This window comes from Taeniopygia guttata, chromosome 3, assembly GCF_048771995.1.
Source record: "Taeniopygia guttata chromosome 3, bTaeGut7.mat, whole genome shotgun sequence".
NCBI classification, from domain to species: domain Eukaryota; kingdom Metazoa; phylum Chordata; class Aves; order Passeriformes; family Estrildidae; genus Taeniopygia; species Taeniopygia guttata.
Window position 1 is genome coordinate 74,454,744 of NC_133027.1, and position 9,423 is coordinate 74,464,166.

At 42.3% G+C, this 9,423-nt stretch overlaps 1 pseudogene; it reads right to left on the bottom strand.

Moving 5' to 3' along the window:
• Positions 1-1,315: 1,315 nt before the first annotated feature.
• On the bottom strand, positions 1,316-9,114 carry LOC140683527 (sulfotransferase 6B1-like; annotated as a pseudogene).
• Between the last annotated feature and the right edge of the window lie 309 nt (positions 9,115-9,423).

A 9,423-nucleotide genomic window follows, 5' to 3' on the forward strand; every position in this document is an offset into this window, starting at 1 on the left:
CCCTGAGACCCCCAGCCCCCCTCTGACGAAGCAAAGTCCCCCAAGACTATTTAAACCCATGAGATAAGATAATAAAGGCTTTCGACCGTCCACCACATTGGTGTCAGCGTGTGTCGTTAGTCCGAGTAGCCCGGGTGAGGCCGGGCTGCCGTGCTGTCTTCTTGTAACCAGGTCGCCGTTGTCTCTCATAAAGGCAACAATTCCTGCTTGCTTGGCTTAGTTCTAATGGGTAAGAGTGAGCAGGCATTTGGCAGTGGACATCTCAGAAGATTCCTACACTCTCCTAAAATGTGTGGTCACACCACTCAGGATGATTTTGGCCCAGTGCTGCCTGCTCCAAAGGCTGAGCAACTGGTATTCCAGGCATAGAGGTGGAGAGGAATTCAGACACATGACAGTTCCACCTTACTGCCAGCCGTCTGTGAACCTCCAAAAGTGGCTCTGCTGTGAGAGCCTTGCTGGGTATCTTCCTCACCACTTGTCCTTGAATAGTCTTCTCAAGCAAAGCAGTGATAACCTGCTTTGCAATGCTAATGTGAGTGCAGGAAAAAGAACCAAAGGATGGCCCAAATTCTTGACAATGGGACATTTCTACCTCTGAGCCACTTGGAACTTCCTACCTTTGCGAAAGAGAGCATTAGCAATTGGCCCATGAGTTTTGTCTGGAGTTTTTCTTCATAGACTGGAAGCTGCTCCTCTCCAGCACCAGCTGGAGCTCTTCTTCAGTCAGAGGTATTCCAAAGAATGTAGCTATGTTTTTCACACTCAAGGCAGGATTCTGGAAAGAGGAATGTAACATATGGCATGACTTTCAAACAAATGATGCTGCTTTCCAAGGTGTTTACACTTCCCTATATCTCTCTGCTGACTGCATACGTAGGATATTCATAGACTTCACTAGGACTAGAGTGGACCATAGCAGTTCACTTGTCCATAATTATTTTGGAGGAGATATGAGCTGCCTTCCTGTAGATTACAAAATATTATATATGATTGACAGGTGAGCAAAATGCACATTGCTGAAAACACTAAACCTCCTCCCCAAAGATATTACAGTTGATTTGCATTTACAATTATTTGGGCTTATATCAGAGATAAATAAAAACCAAGAATCATTTCACAAGAAAAATTTTAAGAGGCCTTTTAAGTTTCAATTTCACCTTTTCTTCCCTTATAACAATAACTTGTCTCACCCAGCTTAGACACCCTGCATGCATATAATGGTGAATTCATTCAGGAAAAAAATGTCCCATGATGTAAAGAGTATTTGTAACTATTGGTAGCCTTACCTCATCTACCTCTTCATAAGTTATTGTCATAGTATTTTCTTTGTCAGCGTATTTGTTCCATTCAGAAATGTATTCAAAGTAGCATCCCCAGGCCACTAAATAAAACAAAAGGATCCTAAAATGAAGCACAAATTAAGATTATACAAGTTTTGCTCATTAAGGTGTGTCAGCCAAGGGCTTTATTAATTGTGTTTATGGCAGTGTTTACCACCTTCTGTGGGAAGTACAGGTTTTGCTCCAGACTCAGGCATATGATACCATTTCTAAGTCAGAAAAATAAAACTTGTTAGTATTTCAAGAAAGCTTTGAGTTCACCAAAATAGCTATCATCTTGCAGACCATCTTGTAAGACTGCCTTAATCCAGTCTAAAAGCATTTTGAACCCTCTCTTCTGCTGACCATGTGCTATGCCAAACTCATAACTAGTGCTAATTAATTAAACTAGTGCTATTACTTTTTCTCTTTTGTAATGCATTAGAATTAGTTCCCTTTTTAATTTACTAGGCTTAGACCAAATAATTCCTTTAATCCATTTTGGCATGGATTATACAGATCCATGGACACACGAGGATGGACATAGGAGAGCAGGGGTAAAGGGGACCCAAGGTAGAGGAAAGGAAGAACTGCTTCTTCCAGGAAATATACCAGTTTGTACAAATTAAAGAAGCCTATGGAAGTGCATTATGACAAATATTTATCCTCAAGCAGTAAGACAAGCCTGGTAAACTTCCCTTCAGATTTCTAATTCTCTGTCTTTAATCTCTGCTTTTTTAAAGCAAGAGATCCTAGTGAAACTGATACAACAAAGTACAAGGGTTTTTAGACAAAGACAAATCATTGGACAATTGACACAGACAGAAAAAATATACTGTACTTTTCTTTGTCATGAAATCTGTGAAGAAATCATCCCAGGTCTCATAGGAGGGAAGAAAAACTATGCCATTGGAGAAATGGTAGAAGGATATAGCAACATATATTGGATTAAAAATCAGTAACAATATCTAGAAAAATAATTGAATTATTTATAGAGAAAGGCATAGCAAACTACAACATTAAAAAAGAAACAATAATATTCTTTATAACTGCAGCTGGGGATTTCTTATACCTTGTGCGCTCCTTGCAGAAGTTGCAATTTCATTCCCAATTCTGAAGGTGCAGTATTTAACTTTGCTTTGGTACCATGAGAAGATGATTGCCTATAATTATTATCTTTTACAGATCAACCAAATTATTTATGCAGAATCTAAGTATGTTTTGATCAATACAAGCGTAGTTCATCTTTTAAGTAGCAGGGAAAATTCCCCAAGATATAAATTCTCCTGGAAATTTGACACATTGAAGCCCTCACTTGCAACAATGCCATAAAATTCCTCCCACAGGAAATCACATCAAAATACATTCTGCCTCCGGAGGATTTATTCAAACGCTGCAACTGTCTTGTGGAAACTGTCACAAAGGTGCCAATAAGGGCAAACTGTGGTTAAGTGAGATGAATGGCAACACTTAAAGAGTCATGTAGAAATGGCCAGGCTTAACACTTAAGTGTGATTCTGAAAATTGGCAATAAAGTACTAAATTTGCTTTATACAAAGATCTGTTGAAGTGAATACATTAAAATCAGCACTCACCTTGGCATTGTTTTTGGAGATAGACTTGGGGAGATTTTCAGGACGGAGATGAGAAGCCAGAAATCTTGGAGAAGGTAATCTGGTCATTCGCTTGAAGAATTGGAAGGAGGAAAATAGACGGTTAGTACAAGTATACTTTTCATTAACCTATGCTAAAATGTTGCTTTGATGAACTTATCAACAGCTATTGGCTGACAGAAATGGTTTTTATGGGGTTTTTTTTGTGACTGTTGCTCTGAGATATTAGTGGGCTGCTCTGAGTAGTTCTAATTTTCCAAAGCCCATGAGCAATTGGAAAAAGAATATCCATTTTTAGTTCGCTTCAGTGATAATTCTCTTCATTTCTGTTAGACAAGGGATTAATTCTAGATGTAGGATACAGATTAGCTATCTGTGAAAGCATCAAATAATGGAATAGCTCATACGTAATACATTCAGTATTTGAAGCAGATAATATTGATCATTTCCATACAGATTCTGTTCCCACCTCATATTTTTCAGCATCTCCAATTTTGAGATAGGGGAATACTTCTAGGTCATCAGCATTCAATCTGCTTTCACTTCCTGGTGTTTTCTTTTGAGATATGGCTATCAGGTCAGTTAAGATTTGACTTAGCCAGTTTGTGCCTGAAAGAAGCAAAATACAGAAGTGCTTGTAAAACTTTCACAATCAACAGAAATGGATTTACCAGGGAAGTCAAGTGGTGGTAGTACTACATGGTGAGTGACTTGGCCTCCTTTCATGTGATGCAATCACAACTGACTGTCTCGTCAATCACCTCCCAGGCTCCTACCTTTGCTCCTCAGAAGGACATATTCTTCAGCTTGAGCAGTTCAGTACACCATAAATTACCTTGTATATTGTGAACTAACTAATAAAAGAGAAGAACCATTGATATCAAACTAGGAAAACGTTCATTAAAGTAATACATTTTATTGTGACACATAAAGGGGAGCCTGGGGTGGTAAACCTGTACTTTAAAACCTAAAGCATGAAGTGTTTTCTGGTGTGATGGTTTACCTTCAGAAGAAAGATGGGTCACACTACTTCAGCACAGCAGCAGAACTAGATCTGAAAATTGTGCACTCATTTTCTTTAACAATAAGAAAAAACACTCTGAAGTGACATTTCCTAGACACACTTGTTATCTTTTTATTCAAAAGACAACAAAGAGCCTGCATAGACCTCCCATCTCTAATTTACCATTTCCTGACTTCTGGACACTGGGTACCTACATCTTTCTCAGAACAACCTTAACAACTGCATTCAAGTGCATAATATTTCTTCAAAACAAAAATACAATAAAAGCGCAAAAACTTCACAATCCTGTCAGCTGTGACTATCTGGTGAAAGGCAGTGTGAACCAATTGCTGGAAGAGAGAAACAGCTAGATTAAAGTGTATATGAGGCCCATCTCATCCAAACCTTTGGCTTGCATGTGGACCAGCGGTTTGAGACAGAAGGAGCAAATATGTGGGTTAAAGTTGCAATCCTAGCAAAGATGTCTTCTTGATTTCCCAATAATTAAGGAACAATGCAGTCACTTCAAGGACTACAAAAATATTGTTGATAGCTATTTCCTGACATCCATGGGAAATAAACTAAAGAATATTGAATATTTACCATTTGAAGGTATCAAACACTCCATTGTGAAAACATAAAGCTCTTAATCTTGCAAACATAAATGTGGGAGGAGATTGTGTAATATCAAGAGATCTAGTTGCCTCGGATGTAAAAAATTTGTGTTTAGATTCTCACCAATTTGTGCATTTTACTTTATTACTATCCAAAGTAAAAATAACAAAAACCTTTGGTTGCTATAGAAAAGAAAATCAGATTGCTTTTCTCAGTCTTTTGGAAAATTTCCCATATCAAATATTCATAATTCACTTCTTGTGCTTTTTCAGAATTAAATCAGTTTTACAAAATTTGGTGAACATTCTAAAGATTATTGTTCAGCATCATATATAATATTATGTACCATATCATATATATTGCCTATATTTAGTACAACCCTAGTTACTACCTATTACAGAGCCTTGTTAATAAAAAAACTTAAAATATATTCACCGGATTTTGGGTATCATGCCAAAATTACATCGTCACTTCTGGCTTCAAATGACTCCAAGGCTTTGAATGTTTCAGGACTGCAAATAGTGGTAGGGTAGAGAGTTCCCTTGTAAGAGAAAAGCAGTTCATCACGACGCATTGAGTTGACAGCTGCCATTGCCTTTTGTATGAAATCTTCAGATATATTCCTGGACTTCTCCATTCTTCTCTCTCTCACACACACAGGCTCTGTCGCAGTGTGAACTGCTGTGTAGAAGGAGAAACCCACAGATTGTCCTTTAAGAGGTGCCTGGTTTGTTGTCCTTTTTTTTTTCTGGACCCTATGAATAATAATTTACCTATTTCTTAACCTGTGAAGATATATGCAAAGACCTTACATAATATGAAACTTTTAAATCAATAGAAATTGAACAAGATAAGCAGCCAAATGCAATTGCATTCTAGGATAAAGGGCTTAGATAATTACTAAATATCATGCTAGAAAAATCCTGTGATTACAACACAGAGTTTATAAACAGAATATAACAAAAGAGAATGACATGAATTGCAGATTGGTTATTAAATGCCATGATCAAAATCCCCAAAGCAGACATCTCTTTCCAATACTCATTGCTGGGATTTTTTTTTTTTTTCTTTACTATATCACTCATTGTTTTCACCAGATATAGATAAAATGTGTTTGGTCTGGGAGAGAAAATGTTCAGTGCACTAGAGACTGAGCTGAGCACAGTCCTGTGAGTGTGGCTGACTGCTGCCTGCAGCTGGTGCCCAGGAGGGCACAGGGGCACAGGCAATCTTTGGGTCACTCATCAGCCTGCATTACAGAGGTCTGTTTTTCTGGTGGTTACAGGAATTTACTCATTTCTACATTTCTTTGATGAGATTAATTATTGTTTAACAGTTTATTCTGGTTTGAAAGCAAAACCAGTGAGAGACTCCAAGTGAGAAAGACAATTTATTGGGAAAAGGGAAAAGAGACAATGTACATGCAATGATACAAAAGGAAGACCACCAACAAAGTCAGAATACAACCTGACACCCCTTTGGTCAGCGTGTTGGTAGCAGTCCTAATTGGAGTGGCTGCAGTCCTCTTGGAGTGGCAGATGTGGTTTCTGTTTCTACAGTGGTCCTGTAGAAAAGGTGTAGTCGGTCCAGTGGAAAATCCCAGCTGTGTCCTCTTGGAAACCTGTGGGAAGACTGCTTCTCTGTCTAGAAATCCCAGGATATATCTAGGTGGGAATGCTTAGCTCCTCCCCCCTGGGTGGAGCATCTCACAATGGGCTGATGTCATTCTGTGTCACGAGGTTTGTCCTTGATCACCTGTTAAACAGAACCAGCCCCTGGAGAGTGTTATCTGAGTCAGGTGGCAAGACATTGATGGGCTCATTAAGAGGAGATAAGGAAAACTGCCCAGAGGGCAACTGCTACACAGATGGTACTAGAAAACATCTGGCCTTTAAATCTCAGACATTATGCATCTCTTTTTCTATTTCCATCTGCATCATGATGATACCTTACACATAGTTCTCACTTAAGACTAGGTTTCCTTATGGTACACAACAGGTTTCCCCATCCTTCTGCATTACCCACCAAGTATAACTGCGTCTTTGAGCAAAAACAATCCCACAGATGGGTTTGTCTTTGCCTGGGGTGGGATTAATCCAAACTGTCTTTCCTTAAACACTTTTCATATGTACCACAGGGGCTTTATCTCCATCCACTGACTGCAAGGGTTCAGATTGGGCAGGACCAGCTTGATTGATGAACCCTTGGGTGTTGACCATCCAGGTGGCTTTTGCAAGTTTAATTCCCAGTTCCTGAAGGTTCTCCCACCGAATGCCTTCAGTGTGGTCTTAAGTAGTCCATTGCATCGTTCAACTTTCCTGGCAACTGGTGCATGATAGGGGATATGATATATCCACTCAATGCCATGTTCTCTGGCCCAGGTGTTGATAAGGCCATTCTTGATATGGGTTCCATTGTCCAACTCAATTCTCTCAGGGGTGCCGCGTCTCCATAGGACTTGCTTTTCTAGGCCTAAGATGGTGTTCCGGGCAGTGGCATGAGGCACAGGGTAGGTTTCTAACCATCCTGTGGTCTCTTCCACCATGGTCAGTACATAGGCTTGCCTTGGCAGGTTTGGGGAAGCGTGGTGTAGTCAACAGCTTTCCCCATACCTGTACTTCAGCCATCACCCACCATACCACAGAGGCTTCACCTGTTTGGCCTGTTTGATTGCAGCGAAGGTCTCGCAGTTGTGGATGATCTGTGAGATGTTGTCCATAGTAAGGTCCACCCCTCGGTCACGGGCCCATTGGTATGTTGCAACTCTTCCCTGATGAACAGAGGCATCATGGACCCAATGAGCTAGGAATAATTTTCCCTTATGCTGCCAATCTAGATCTACCTGTGATATTTTCACCTTGGCAGCTCAGTCTACCTGCTCGTTGTTGTGATGCTCTTCATTAGCCTGACTCTTGGGTATGTGTGCATCCACGTGTTGAATCTTCACGGTCAGCTTCTCTACTCGGGTGACAATGTCTTGCCAGATCTCAGCAGCTCAATGGGTTTCCCTTTGCACTGCCAGTTGGCCTTTTTCCAGAGACTCAGCCATCCCCACAGAGCATTAGCTACTATCCATGAGTTGGTGTAGAAATAGAGCTTTGGCCACTTTTCTTGTTCAGCAATATCCAAAGCCAGCTGGATGGCTTTAAGCTCTGCAACCTGACTTGATCCACCTTGGTCCCTTGGTAGCTTGTGCAACTCATCATGTGGGGCTCTGTAGAGTTGTGTTTGCACTGTATATCCCCTCATAATGGTTTGTCCCTCCATACCCCCTCTTTGTATCTGTTTGGTTCATCCCAGCTTTCCCATCAGTACCTGTATGTCCCCAACCCATCCCCCTGTCTCCTCCCAGGTGATGTGTCCATCACCTGGTGACCCTTCCCCTTTGTCCAGATCCTTCTCCCAGGGTCACCAGGTAACTGGACCCTGGCTCTGGGACTCCTCCTCCACCCCCTCCTCAGTGATCACTCTGAGGCCTTGCCTCAGAGAGCCACTCCCATGTCCTTCCCCCTTTGGCTGCTCGGTTTTCCCCGCCCCCCTGTATCTGGCTGCTCTAGGCGGGGGCTATCTCTCTTGCTCTGGATGCCCTTCGAGGTCAGATGTGGCCTGGGATCTCTCCAGGCCCTCATTAAACTTTGGAACTAATCCTGAGGGAGAGCGCCTCTTTCCTTTGCTTGTGGGACAAGCTCATCTTTGGACTCACAAGGGAGCTTCTCCAAGCCCCCTGGGATCCAAGGAGAAGTTCCTTTCCTCTGCCCGACTCGCCCCACTGCCCAGCTGGCCGGGGTCCACAGGGGATCTGTTCCCATGGATTCGAGGGTGAGACGCAGCAGGGCTCCATACTTTCCATTCCTGGCTAGTGCCTACAATTCGGCAGGAACCATAAGTGAAAAGGGCATATTGTCTTTCAGTCTCTAGTAGCTCATTATATAGTGGGGCCTCCTCGGCACACCACTTGCTCCTCTTCTTCAGAAGACAATCCAAAAGTCTCCCCTTCAGGCCAGTTTGTTATAATTTCCAGAATCCCAGAGCGATTCAGATTTCCAATACAGGCACGCTGGGTGATGAGGGCAATCCATTTACTCCATGTGGTGTCTGTGGCATGATGTCTGGAAGAAACCTTTTCTTTAAACATCCACCCCAGCACGGGTAGCTGGGGTGCCAGAAGCAGCTGCATTTCGCTGCCAATTACTTCTGAGGCAGCTTGAACTCCTTCAGAGGCAGCCATGATTTCCTTCTCTGTGGGAGTGTAGTTTGCTTCAGACCCTCTGTAGCTCTGGCTCCAGAATCCCAGTGGTCAACCCCAAGTCTCCCCAGGCACCTTCTGCCAAAGGCTCCAGGACAGACTGTGGTTTCCTGCTGCAGAGTAGAGCACATTCTTCAGCTCTGGTCCTGTCCTGACTGGGCCAAGAGCTACCGCGTGAGCGATTTCCTGCTTGATCTGGGTGAAAGCTTGTTGCTGTTCAGGGCCCCAGTGGAAATCGCTCTTCTTGCAGGTGACCAGGTAAAGAGGGCTCACAATCTGGCTGTACTCAGGGATATGCATTCTCCAAAAGCCTAGGAAAGCTTGTGTCTCCTTCTTAGGATTCTGTTGGGATCTGATGACATCCATCTTACCACTTGACTCCGAGAAACTGAATTTCTTGAGCTGGTCCCTTAACCTTGTTTCGCTTAATCGCAAAACCGGCTTTCAGCAGAATCTGAATAATCTTCTCTCCTTTTTCAAAGACTTCCCCTGCTATGCTCCCCCACACAATGACGTCATCGATATACTGTAGATGTTCGGGAGCCTCGTTCTTTTCCAATGCAGCCTAGATCACTCCATGGCAGATGGCGGGACTGTGCTTCCACCCCTGGGGCAATCGGTTCC